Source organism: Ailuropoda melanoleuca, chromosome 6, assembly GCF_002007445.2.
Source record: "Ailuropoda melanoleuca isolate Jingjing chromosome 6, ASM200744v2, whole genome shotgun sequence".
Lineage (NCBI taxonomy): Eukaryota > Metazoa > Chordata > Mammalia > Carnivora > Ursidae > Ailuropoda > Ailuropoda melanoleuca.
The window spans coordinates 34,869,198-34,883,004 of record NC_048223.1 but is presented as its reverse complement, the minus strand read 5'-3'; positions in this window follow the sequence as shown (position 1 = coordinate 34,883,004).

The following is a 13,807-nucleotide window of genomic DNA, read 5'->3' as shown; positions in this document are numbered from 1 at the left end:
GTGTAGATTCCCTCCCATCCTCCCTTCTCTTGCTTGCACACACGTCCTTGTTGCTTTTGCTAAGCCAGAGGGCGAAATCACAGCCACAGCTTGGAAAGTTTTGTTTCCAGGGAAGACAGGTGCTGAGGTCACACAACTGTCTGGTGAATCACTCTGGACGGTCGCCTCAAGCACATCTCCTGTGGTCAGCTCCATGGGATGCGGCACTCGTCAACAGCTGCAGAGAAGCCTGGACAATCCTGTCTGCGAGATGAAACCCCTCTTAAGAGTTTTAACTGTTTTAACCAATCTTTGAGGATCTCTCTGTACTGCAGCCCCAGCAACCCTGTGGGCTTCCCCAAGAGATGCAAAGGCCCATTAGTAAGACCACATAACCCCCAAATTTGGGGGAATAAAACACGACCTAGTAGGAGAAAATGAATCTCTCCCTGAGAGCACTGTTTCTTAGGAAATTAGAAATGACCAGAACTGACTCAAAGAGTAGAAAACCCATACAAATCGATAATTATGGAAGACTCTGAAAAATTATCCAAGAATCACCTTAAAGAAGAACCACCAGTTCTCGATAGGAAATGATTGAATAATTTTTTTAAAAAAACTTTTACCAAATACACAATTCCTTTGCTATGTAAATTATTCTGGAACTTAAGAATGTGAAAAGCTCCTCTGATTCATTTCACAAGGAAAGCATAACCCTGATACTAAACTATGATGATTGCTGTTCAAGAAGGAAAATCATAGACCAATCTCATTTATAATATAGATGTAAAAATTCTAAATAGAGAGGTAACAACTCAAAAGTATAGTGAAAAGAATATGCATTGAGCATTCTGGGAAAGCAAAGGTGCTTTGAAATCGGATAAACTCTAAGTAGAATTCATCACATCAGCAGACCACAGAGCATTAATGGAAATTATATCTATTCCTGAGGTTTAAATGGGAGTCGAATGATATTTACTTGAGGTGCTGGTTATTCCCACTTTTTGCTCTCAGATTTTTTTTCTCCTCCCTTTCCATAGGGACTGCATCTCCTCGGCTTCTAGGGAGGGGCGGAGGGCCTCTGCCTTTGGATTATGTCCACAGAAGATTGGCAGATAGAGAAAGAGAGGTGAGAGTTAACTACTCTCTGCATTCCTGTCCACCCCTCTGTAGTTCTGGGAGTGGCTGTGTTCCTGCATGACTCCAGTGCTATGTTCCCCTGCCCTGTCACTTTAGGCTGAGAGATGGTAATGTATTTCCACTGCTGCTGGTTCCTGGGCACCTGATCACCTTTTTTTGGTGGTTCCTTCAACCCCGCCCATGCCTCCATGCTTAGTTTCCTTGTTCAATTCTGTTTAGTTCATTTCTTTCAGTATGCCATTTGCTTACTGCCGGGATTTTGGCTAACACATATAGCATAATGGATAATATTTATTACAAACCAATAAACAACATCATATTTATTAGTGTAATTCAATTATTTGATCATGGGGAAAATCTTAATTGTTCTCGTAGATAACTTTTGGGTCAATGGGAAAATTGGAGTTGAAATTGCAAAGTCTAGAAATTAGGAATAGTAATTAAAAAGTAATATTAGTAATAATGAAATACAGCATTTCAAGATTCAGGGAAGACAGCCAGAGCTGATTTCATAGGAAAATAAAGCCATAGACATATATATTAGAAACTACAAGTGAAAAAACTTTTAAACAGGCATTCAGGAATTTAGGGAAAAAAATCAAAGGTAAAAAATGGAAAGCAGAAATTAATAAATTATAAAGCAGGAGAAGGAATCAATAAATTTAAAAATCTGCTGTTTCTTTGACAAAACCACTTATATTAGAAATAAATAAAACTAAAAATTAGAAAGGAGAATTAACAAGAGATACAGAGGACATTTAAAAAGCTTCAGGGAATGAACCTGGATGAAATGATTGATTGTTGAGAGAATGTAGAAATTACCAAAATTTACTCTAGAAGAGATAAGAATTCTAAACAGACCAATAATCAGAGAGGAAATTGAGAATGCCCCATCACCTAACCACCAGGCTCAGATGGCTTCTCAGATAAATGAATTCAAATGTTTAAGAAAGATAGAAATCCGACACTTAAATGGTCTCCAAGCACAGCAAGAGAAGTGTTTCCACAGGAAGCCAAAATAACACGGGTGCTTGAATCAGACAGAGCACAAGGAAGACACCCAAGCCCATTTATGAACATTGATGTAAAAGTTGTAATAAAAATTAGCAACCAGTACTGAGTAGTATATTAGTAAAATTATGAATGAAGGCTCAGGAAGATCCATTTTTAGTAAAGCTAGGGACAACAGTATGGTGTTCGGAAGTCATCCGTGTAATTCATGCTGATAACAGATCAGAGGAGAAAAACAGTGCAGTCGTCTCAAGGATTCAAAAACATCATCTGAAAAAAGGTTCAATATTCATTCCTGATGAGATCTCCGGATAAAATAAAAATATATAGACACACCTTGACATGAGAAGGTTGTCTCCACCCCAAAGTCAGATAGTCAGGTTCACAGCAAAAAACTTCATAGCAGTATTGCCATTAAAGCAAGTGATCAGATTCTGAATTGACTGTTGTGGTTTTCTGGAAGTTTCAGCCTTTACAAATAAAGCAGTTTGTAAGTAAAGGATTAAACAACGGATGGGGGAGGGGAAGCGAGGACCCAGAAAAATCAACTGAAAAACTGTTAGAGATAATAAGAAAATTCACTAAAATAGTGAGAAAATATATAAAGTCATTAGTCTTTCCATTCACAAATAATGACTGATAATATAAAAAAAAAGTCCCATACATAAGAACAAAAAGAAGATGAGATACATTAGCAATAAAAATTCTGCAGGATCCTAGGTCCAGTTTGATGCCCTCCCCCAGAGCATGACATGGAAAAGAAAGGTCTTTTTGTGCCTCACTTCTCCACAGATTGAGTGACCAACCATCCTGGTTTGCCTGGGACTGTCCTGGTTTTGCAGGAAACCCCTCGCTAAAACATGAAATGGCCTGATGTTGGCAATGTGTGTAAAGGTTAGAGGAAAAATACAAAATCTATATGGCAGCCCCCAAAATAGGGACTGAGAGCAACATTGTATTTCATGTCAAGAAGATACACCTTTCTGTAGTTGCTGTTTGTATTTTTTTCCCCTGAATGCTGGTGTTGACAGCCAGGATTTGCTGTTCACAGCAAGAGAAAATTTATTGTTGCTTCTCTCCAAGTGGAGGGACTTAAGTATGCAATTTAGGTGTGTTGCATTTGTAAGCATTAACAGTTTGTCTTTAATTTGCCTGCTGGTTAACTCTTGGGGATTGGATAGTGATGGCGCTAGGTTTATTTTAAACAACTTTAGGAGGTATAATTCACATACCATAAAATTGACCTGTTTAAAGTGTGCAATTCAGTGCTTCTTGGTATATTTATAGAATTGTGTAGCCATCACCACAATGTAATTTTGGAACACTTTCATCATCCCAAAGAAAACCCAGCACTGTCCCCACCCCCCATACACCATAGGCAAACACTCAACTACTTTCTGTCTCCATGGATTTGCCTATTTTGGACACTTCATATAAATAGGATCATACACTATGTGATTTTTGTGATTGCCTTATTTCACTTAGCATACCGTTTTCAAATTTCATCAATTTTCTAGCAATTATCAATACTTTACTCCTAATACTGAATAATATCCCATTGTACGGACATACCACATCGTATTTCACCATTCATTAGTTGATGGACTTTTAAGCTGTTTCCACTCTTTGGCTATTGTGAATAATGGGGCTGTGAATGCTGCTATTTGTGTACAAGTTTTTGCGTGGACATGTGTTTTCATTTCTCTTGGGTATATACCCACAAGAAGAATGGCTGGGAATTTTACCTCTTAAGGGAATACCAGAATGCTTTTCAAAGTAGGTACAGCATATTACATTCCTATCAGTATGTATGAGGCTTTCAATTTCTCCCAATTCTTGTCAACACTTGTTATTTTTTGACTATTTGATTGAACTGTCCCAGTGGGTGCGAGGTGGTATCTCACTGTGGGTTTGAGTTGCATTTCCCTGATGGCTATGATGTTGAGCATCTTTTCATGGGTTTATTAGCCATTTGTAGATCTTTGGAGAAATGTCGGTCTAGATCCTTTGCCTGATTTTCAATTGGGTTGTCTTTTTATTGTTCAATTGCAAACATTCTTTATCTAATTTTGGACACAAGTATCTTATCAGATGTATGATTTGCAAATATTTTTTCTCATTCTGTGGATTGTCTTTTTTCTTTTCCAGATGAAGAAAAATTTTAATATTGACAAAGTCTGATTTATCTTTTCTTGCTACTTTGTGATTTTGGTGTCATACTAAACCACGGTCTAACTCAGGTCATGAAGATTTACTCTTAATTTTTCTTGTAAGAGTTTTATAGTTTTAACTTACATTTAGGTCTATGATACATTTTGAATTAATTTTGTATGTGATGTGAAATAGAAGTCCAATTTCATGTTTTGCATGTGGATTCCAGTTGTCCCAGCACCATTTGTTGAAAAAAACTATTCTTTCTCCCATTGAATTGTCTTGGCACTCATGTTTAAAATCAATTGACTGTATGGGGCACCTGGGTGGCTCAGTCGTTAAGCGTCTGCCTTTGGCTCAGGGCGTGATCCCGGAGTTCTGGGATCGAGCGCCATGTCAGGCTCTTCTGCTGGGACCCTGCTTCTTCCTCTCCCACTCCCCCTGCTTGTGTTCCCTCTCTCGCTGGCTGTCTCCATCTCTGTTGAATGAATAAATAAAATCTTTAAAAAAAAATAAAATCAATTGACTGTAAATGTAAGGTTTATTTATAGACTCTCCATTTTATTCCATTGCTTTGTATGTCTATTCTTATACCAGTACCAATATGTCTTAATTACTATAGCTTTATAGTAATAGAAAGCTATAAATTTCAAACTTACATTTTGAAATCTGAGTGGGTGAGTTCTGCACCTTTGTTCTTTCTATTCAAGATTGTTTTAGTTATTATGAATCCATTGCATATAAATCCATTACATATAAATTTCCAGATTTTCTTGTCAATTTCTGCAAAAAAGTCATCTGGTACTTTTTTATAGGGATTTCACTAAACCTGCAGATCAATTTGGGGAGTATTGCCATAGTAACAATATTAAGTCTTTTGACCCATGAATATGGATGCATTTAGATCTTTAATTTCTTTTGACAATATTTTATATATCTTTTGGTGAACAAATCTTGCACTTCTTTTATTAAATTTATTCCAAAGTATTTTATTCATTTTGATGCTTCTACAAATAAAATTGTATTCTTAATTTCATTTTCAGATCTCTTATTGCAAGTGTATACAAATACAATTGATTTTGTATATTGATCCCGCTGAGCAGGGAGCCCGATGTGGGACTTGATCCCAGGACTCTGGGATCATGGACAAGAGCCTACGGCAGATGCTTAATGACTGAGCCACCAGGTGCCCCTCTTGTGATTTTCTAAATACAACATAATGTCATTTACAAATAGAAATAACTTAGCTTCTTTCTTTCTAATCTAGATACATCTATTTCATTTTCTTGCCAATTGCCTTGCCTGGAACCCACAGTACAATGTTGAGTAGCAGCAGCAAGAGTGGACATCTGTGCCTTGTTCCTGATCTTAAGAGAAGATAATTCAGTCTTTTACCATTACATATGATGTTAATTGTGGGTTTTTATTTTTTAAATATGCCCTTTATCAGGTTGAGGAATTTCCCTTCTATTTGTAGTTTTTCTTTTTTTAAATCATGAAGTGGTGTCAGATTTTGTCAAATGCTTTTTCTGTATTTATTAAAATGATCATGTGGTTTTTGTTCTTTATTCTATTAACGTATACTTAATTGATTACATAGTTTGATTTTTGGGTATTAAAACAACTTTGTATTCCTGAGATAAATTCCACTTTGTCACATTTACATGTTGCTGGATTCTGTTTTGCTAATTTGTTTGGAAAAATTTTCATCAATATTTATGAAGAATATTTGTCTGTAGTTTTATTTTCTTACGGAGTCTTTGCCTGGTTTTAGTGTTGGTGGAATACTGTCCCATAGCATGATTTGAGAAGTATTCTCTCCTCTTCTATTTTTTTTTAAATATTTTATTTATTTATTTATTTATTTATTTATTTATTTATTTATTTAAAAGAGAGAGAGACCAGGGGAGGAACAGAGGGAGAGGGACAAGCAGACTAACTGATGAGTGTGGAGCCCTATGAAGGGCTCCATCTCAGGACCCTGAGATCACTACATGAGCCAAAATCGAGAGTCAGACACTTAACCAACGGAGCCACTTAGGTACTCTGCCTCTTCTCTTTTTTGGGAAGATTTTGTGAAACATCAGTATTAATTCTTTTTCAAATATTTGGTAGAATTTACCAATAAAACAACCTGAATCTGGACCTTTCTTTGTGGAAAAATTTTTAAATTAGTAATCCAATCTCTTTACTTGTTACAGATCTACTCAGATTTCATGTTTCTTCTGGGGTCGGTTTTGGTAGTTTGTGTCTTTCTAGGAATTTGTTCAATGTTGCAAGGCTTTGGTTAATCTACAGAGTTACGAAAATTTTGATTTTAAAACTGTTTTTGCCATTGTTTCTATTGTTTTCTGAGGAGAAAAATTATGGAGGTTCTTACTCAGGCAGTCTGGAAGTCTCGCGTACTTTAATTGTTAATATTGTGATTATTTTGGCCACGTTTTCTAAGAGTTCAGAAAATAAAATGGGGACAATTACAGTATAAATGCCAGTATAACTCAGACATCATCTGAAAAGGCTAGTTGACTATGTAGTTTAAAAATTATTTATTTATTTATTTATTTGAGAGAGAGAGAGAACACAAGCAGGAAGGGAGTGGTAGAGGGAGAAGCAAACTCCCTGCTGAGCAAAGAGCCTGACCTGGGGCTGGATCCCAGGACCCTGAGATCATGATCTGGGTTGAAGGCAGATGCTTAACTGACTGCGCTATCCAGTTGTCCCTGTAGTTTTAATGATAGATGTAAAGACACATCTATCTAGGGGGCCTGGGTGGCACAGTCGTTAAGCGTCTGCCTTCGGCTCAGGGCGTGATCCCAGCGTTCTGGGATTGAGCCCCACATCAGGCTTCTGTGCTGGGAGCCTGCTTCTTTCTCTCCCTCTCCCCCTGCCTGTGTTCCCTCTCTCGCTGGCTGTCTCTCTCTCTGTCAAATAAATAAATAAAGTCTTAAAAAAAAAAAGACATGTCTATCTGGATCAAGGATGTAAAAAAAAAAATCAAAACACAGCATACTACCTAATATATATAGAGAATTTTGGATCGCACATGGTGGAGAAGGGGATGTGAAAACACAGATGGAGACGGAATCTCCCAAGTATGGGACGAGACAGACAAATGCTTCTAGGCTTATCAAATGTTTCTTCATCTCCAGACAGTGCAACAAAGCTTACTTGAAAAAAGCACCTGCTAAATTGACTTGGGCATACCACACACACAAACACACCTTATCATGTCGTTCCTTTGAGTGCTTGATGAAATTGAATGAAGTTTCATTTCCTGATCCAGAGATTGCAATGAACATGCTCTGTGGGTGAACCAAAGGGGCCTGTTTTTAAATTGCAGTGTAGTTGCGACACAATACTACATCAGTTTCAGGTGTACAATAGTGATATGACAAGTCTACACATTACGCTATGCTCACAATTGTAACCACTATTTGTCACCGTAGAATGCTATTAAAATACCATTGTCTGGGGCACCTGGGTGGCGCAGTCGTTAAGCGTCTGCCTTCGGCTCAGGGCGTGATCCCGGCGTTCTGGGATCGAGCCGCACATCAGGCTCCTCTGCTATGAGCCTGCTTCTTCCTCTCCCACTCCCCCTGCTTGTGTTCCCTCTCGCTGACTGTCTCTCTGTCAAATAAATAAATAAATAAATCTTTTAAAAAAAAATACCATTGTCTGTATTCCGTATGCTGCATCTTGACTTATTCATTTTATAACTGGAAGTCTGTACCTCCCACAATCCATCAACCCATCCCCCCACCCAAAGGGGAAATTTTGATTACAGATATATTAGCCCCTTATAGTGTAGTGTGGATTCTGTCAGATCTTATCAACAATCATACTTTCTATAGTGTATGAAGGACTGCATTTTATCACAAAAAACAACGATGACGACTTACAAGAATTAGTTTCTAGGGGCACCTGGGCAGCTCAGTCGTTAAGTGTCTGCCTTCGGCTCAGGTCATGATCCCGGCATTCTGGGATCGAGCCCCACATTGGGCTTCCTGCTCGGCGGGAAGCCTGCTTTTCCCTCTCCCACTCCCCCTGCTTGTGTTCCCTCTCTCGCTGCCTCGCTCTCTGTCAAGTAAATAAATAAAATCTTTAAAAAAATTCGTTTCTGATTCTTCAAAAATGTCTATCCATTTTGTAACACAGACTTGTTTTGGAGAGCTGGAAGCTAATTCTTGTAAATTTAAAACCCTGCTCCTGTTGCTAGTAAAATACTAAGTGTTCCATGTCAACCACTTATGTTGAAACTTGAGGGTATATTTAGCTTGATGTCATCACATTGCATCACAAGAATCAATGTAATGTGCATTTGATAAGAGCAGAACTTCAAGTTAAAATAAATTTTACATTTGATTGTATTTAGTTTTACCACTACATAAAATGAGAGACCATGAACTCTGGGAAACAAACTGAGGGCTTTGGGGGGGCGGGGGGAATGGGATAGGCTGGTGATGGGTAGTAAGGAGGGCACATATTGCATGGTGCACTGGGTGTTATACACAACTAATGAATCATGTAACTTTACATCAAAAACTAGGGATGTACTGTATGGTGACTAACATAATATAATAAAAAAAATTATTATTAAAAAAAAGAAAGCTATCCTAAAGGTTGCAGATAGTTTAGAGAAACATTATTGAAAAAGGAAACACAAAGAGTAAAAAATATCCTATTTTATCATGGGACAAAAAGAAATGTGTTATTGTAATCTTGTATTAAATGTAGGTAATATCTGTTTAGTCCAATTGTGCTATGTTCTATTTTTAAAAAGTCTTATATTTGCTTATCTTAAGAATATGTAATAATGTAGCCTGTGAAATTTAAATATCTGTCAAAAAGTGTTTTTTTTTAAAAATCGTTTAAGTAACTTGCTCTATCAGGACAGAAAGAAACATACAAAAATATTGTTACATTCTCATTCATATTTATTTTATTTGTGCTATTGATTGCTACTAAATGTCACTGTTAGCAAATCTTATTGTTTTAATAATATGTAACAGAAAAGTAAACAATATGGCATAATATACAATTTCAAATAAACACTTATTTTCATATTTTTATATTCAAGTAGAAACCAAGCATATTCATATTTATTATATACTATATTATTATATTTGATTTCATATGAATGTGTCCTGAGTTGGTTCTCTACAAAGTGGTTAATAATCACAAATTACACAAAAGCCTGGGCATTTTAGGGATTCCCATGGTCCAGGGCCAGTGGTGGAAAAGAGACAAGCTGGCAGTGTCCATCCAGGGGCTAGGGCAACAGCAGTAGCTCATGGGAAACTCTGGTGCCCAGGGAGAGATTGTAAGGCAGTACAGTACCTACAGGAAATGAGCCCATGTGATGCTTCCTGGTGACTCTCAGAAATATTGGGTGGATAGGAGGCCTTTAGAGGGGAAACTAAGGTCTTCAAGAAACAAGTATGGTCAACCACCAGCAAATTTTGGTTGTTGATGTTAGTGTGACTGTATTCATCTGTTTGGATCAGCATAACAGAATAACACAGACTGAGTGGCTTAAATAATAGAAATTAATTTTCTCACAGTCTGGAGGCTAGAAGTCCAAAATCAAGGTGCTTGCAGGACCGATTTCTTCAGAGGCCTCTCTTTTGACTTGCAGATGACTACCTTCTCACTCTGTGTCCACATGACCTTTCTGTGGTGAGTGCACAAGGAGAGAGAGAGATCTCTGATGTCTCTCCCTCTTCTTATAATCACACCCTTACGACGTCAATTGACCTTAATTACCTTCTTAAATCTCTTCCCCCCAGTAGAGTGACATCGGGGGTTAGGGTTTCAACACAGGAATTTTAGGGGGACATAGTTCGATCCGTAGTGGTGACCTTCACTGGCACCCCCAGGCAGGCAGAACCTATATAGAGAGGAAAACAGAAATGAGATCCCACAAGAAAGGAGGACACTTCAAGAGTTGTCAGTAGTTATACTCTCATTTAATTAGACACACTCTCAGATGGATCCCATAAAGAAAATCCAGTTATTGCTATCTAAAAGAAGTGCATGGGGCTGCAGAAGCAAGGTGGGGGAGAAGAGATAGAATGGAAGATAAAGATACAAAAAGAAGAGAACCTTTCTTGTTTTGTGGAGAAGCACACTAGGAGGCCTGGGGGCTATGGCCCAAGAACTTGGGCAGAAGTAGGTTGTGTATTCATATTCATGTACAAGAAAAAGATTGAAATTAAAAGAACGAGCACATCTATGTCACTCAAGAGCAAATGAAAAGAAACCAGGGTTCACAACATTGATCTTAGAAAAAATATGACGTAGATGAAAAATACACTGAAAAGGACCAATAAGATAATTTAATCAATTTAATCATGCAATGTACAGTCAAGATAAAGCATCTATGTATCTAGGTATGTATTTGTCTATCTGTCCTTTTTACAATGAAAAACTGTAATTAGTGTCTCCCAAACTTTGAAAGATTAGACAAATCATTAATTTTGATAGAAAGGATTTGAATAATAAAATCAATAAAGTTTATTTAATAAGAATCTGAGGAACTTTGTGTTCTTTCAATAGAAAATATATATTCTTTTTTATTGCCTATAGAGCACATACCCATACACACACTATCCCATATTCTTTGTTCACAATATCATAAAAGTCGAAAATAATAACAAAAAAACCTCTAAATAGTTGGGTATTTAAAACAAATGCTTTCCTAAATAACTCTTGGGTTGAAAAGAAAATCAAAACTGTGTAAGTATATAATATAGCAACATTTGTGGACTAGGTCCTGAAGCTTTACCGAATGGGAAATCAGTAGCCTTAAATTCTGTCATTAATAAACAGAATGAAAATAAACGAGCTTCTGATTCCATTCAATAAGTTACATAAAGAACATCAAATGGAGAAAAGAAATTAATGATGATAAAATGCAGAAATTAATTAATTAGTAAGCAGAAAAGCAGCAGAACTGATAACTACCTCTGAAAGCTGCTTCGTTAAAAAAAGAAAAACAATAAAATAGAAAATATGCTGACCACAAAGGCTGAAGAGAGAAGACACAAATTTATGAAATTATGAATTAATAAAGGACACCCCAAATGGCATTCAACAAAATTGTGATTCTAAATTTGCATGGAGATCTAGTCCATTAATTTTACTATAGGATTCTTCTGTCCAGCATGTAAACATATCACAGTATGTTTATCTGTTCTCCTGTTGGTAGACATGTGGATTGTTTCCTGGTTTTTAGCTACAACAAATAACACTACAACGAACATTGCTGTACATAGACATAAGTGTAAGAATTCTGCTAAAGCAGAAATTCTCCAAGTGTGGTCTCTGGAGCAGCAGCCACAGTATCATCTGGGAACTAGTAAGTGATGCAAGTTCTTAGGCCCTGCTCCAGGCCTAATGAATCAGGAACTCTAAGGCTGGGTCCCAGCAATCTGTGTTCTAATAAGCCTTCCAGGTGATTCTGACAGATGGCCTGGTTTGGGAAGCACTGCTTTAGAAGTGTAATCGTTGGATTGTAAGGTAAGTGCATCTTTTTAAAAAAATATATAGGATATTACCAATATGCTCTCCTAAGGGCTCTACCAATTTATAATTTCTTTAGTGGTGTAAAAAAATTTTGGTCATCTGTATATAGTCTTGCAATCACTTGGTGTTATAAAACTTTCCAAATGTCAAACCAATAAGTGCGAAACAGTCCTTCATTGTTTTAGTTTGCGTTTCTCTAGTAACTAGTGAAGTTAAGCTCCTTATTCTTGGCTTTTTGACCGCTTAGTTTTTTTCTTCTGTGAATTGCTTGCTCATATTATTTGACTGTTTTCCTATTGAGTAGATGATCTCTTTCTAAATGACATGTGGAAGTTCTTTGTATTTGTCAGACATGTGTATTGCAAAGATCTTTTCCCCCAGTCTGTAGCTTATCTTTTCACTTTAATTATAGTGATTATAATTGTATTATACAAAAGTTTTGTCTTTTATGTGTAATAAAATTTATCACTCTTTTCGTTCTTCCTCTTTTTTTCTATTTTTGCCCTAGCTTGTGTTTGTGTGGTTTTGGGGGGCATTGAATCTTGTAGAAGAAATCCTCCTTGACCATAAAGGCATCTTTCCTACTTTTCTCAAAAAGTGGGGACAGCCTGAGGAAAGTTTAGTAAACATTTAATATGAATATACAATCTACTTTTGGCCAAGTTCATGGGCCATAGCCCACTGGCCTCCTTGTGTGCTTCTCCATGAAGCAAGAAAGGTTCTCTTCTTTTTGTATCTTTGTCTTCCATTCTATCTCTTCTGTCCCCACCTTGCTTCTGCAGCCCCATCTTTCCGCATCCAGGCAGAGACTGCAAATCCTAGACAGTAACTGGGTTCTGTGTGATGGCTGAGGAGATGGTGGTAGTGATGAGGTTCATAGGGAAAATGATGCAATGGGCTCTGACCAGTGTAACATCCACCAGAGAAGCACCATTAGCCATATGGAGAACAGAGATAACAGAAATCCACACAGAGCATTGTAGTTTTTCATGTGGTACATTATTTAGAACACAGATAACAAGTCAGGTAGAGCAGAGTGTGATAGGTTACCTAAAATTGGAAAATGCAATGGCTGATGTTGATATTAACTTGACCTTCAGAGATTTGAGAAAAACTTTGAGAGAAACCAAAGAGATCTATTCAGCAGCATCTAGTCTGGATCTACTCTCAGGATAAGTGAGGGAAATACTGATTTGTGGGCTTTTGGAAAAAATAGTGAAGAATGAGGAATTCCATCTAGGATGATCAGAGGAAGAGCTCCCCTCTGAAGATGATCGATTACAGGATCCAGAAGCAAAACAATGATAAATTACTTAACATGCTTAATGGAGTGCTAAGTACAGAGTCTAGAAATCAGTAGCATGAAGTTATAAAGAGAACAGGCTAAGGTGGTAAAGCAACAGGAAGAGAAAGAAGAAAACAATAAAAGAGAAATGCATGAGAAGGAACGTTTGCATGAAAACCAAAATCTAAGTACCAAAAACTAAAATCTCCACTGAAATCAGTAGCCCCGTCACGTATAAAGAAGTTATATGTCAAGGGAAAGATAAGTAGTTGTGTGGGGGATAAACTTGAGATACTCTCCCAGAATGCAGACAAAATGGACAAAAAGTGACACTGATGGAAAGAAAAGATGATACATATCGAAGAAGAATACAAAGATTGTTCATTTTTCTTAAGAAAATATAAAAAATCCTATAAAGGGTCATGCAGAATAACAACAAGCAAAAAGCCAGCAGCGCTCATCTTTTCAGTGCTCAGGGTCAGAAAATTCTGGAGCATCATGTGTAAGGCTTTGAAAAAAAGTGCTCCATGAATTTCATTCCCCATAGGGTGTCTTTATGTGCAAAGGGATGTGACTTTACCAGATAAAGAGATCCTTCAAAATAGACCCAATCCCTGTATCTTCTTGTAGAAACTGAGTTCAACCCAACAAGGGAGGATGAAAAAGAAGAGCTCAGGTAGGAACTGGTTTAAATCTAGAGAAAGTTAAATAATTGAT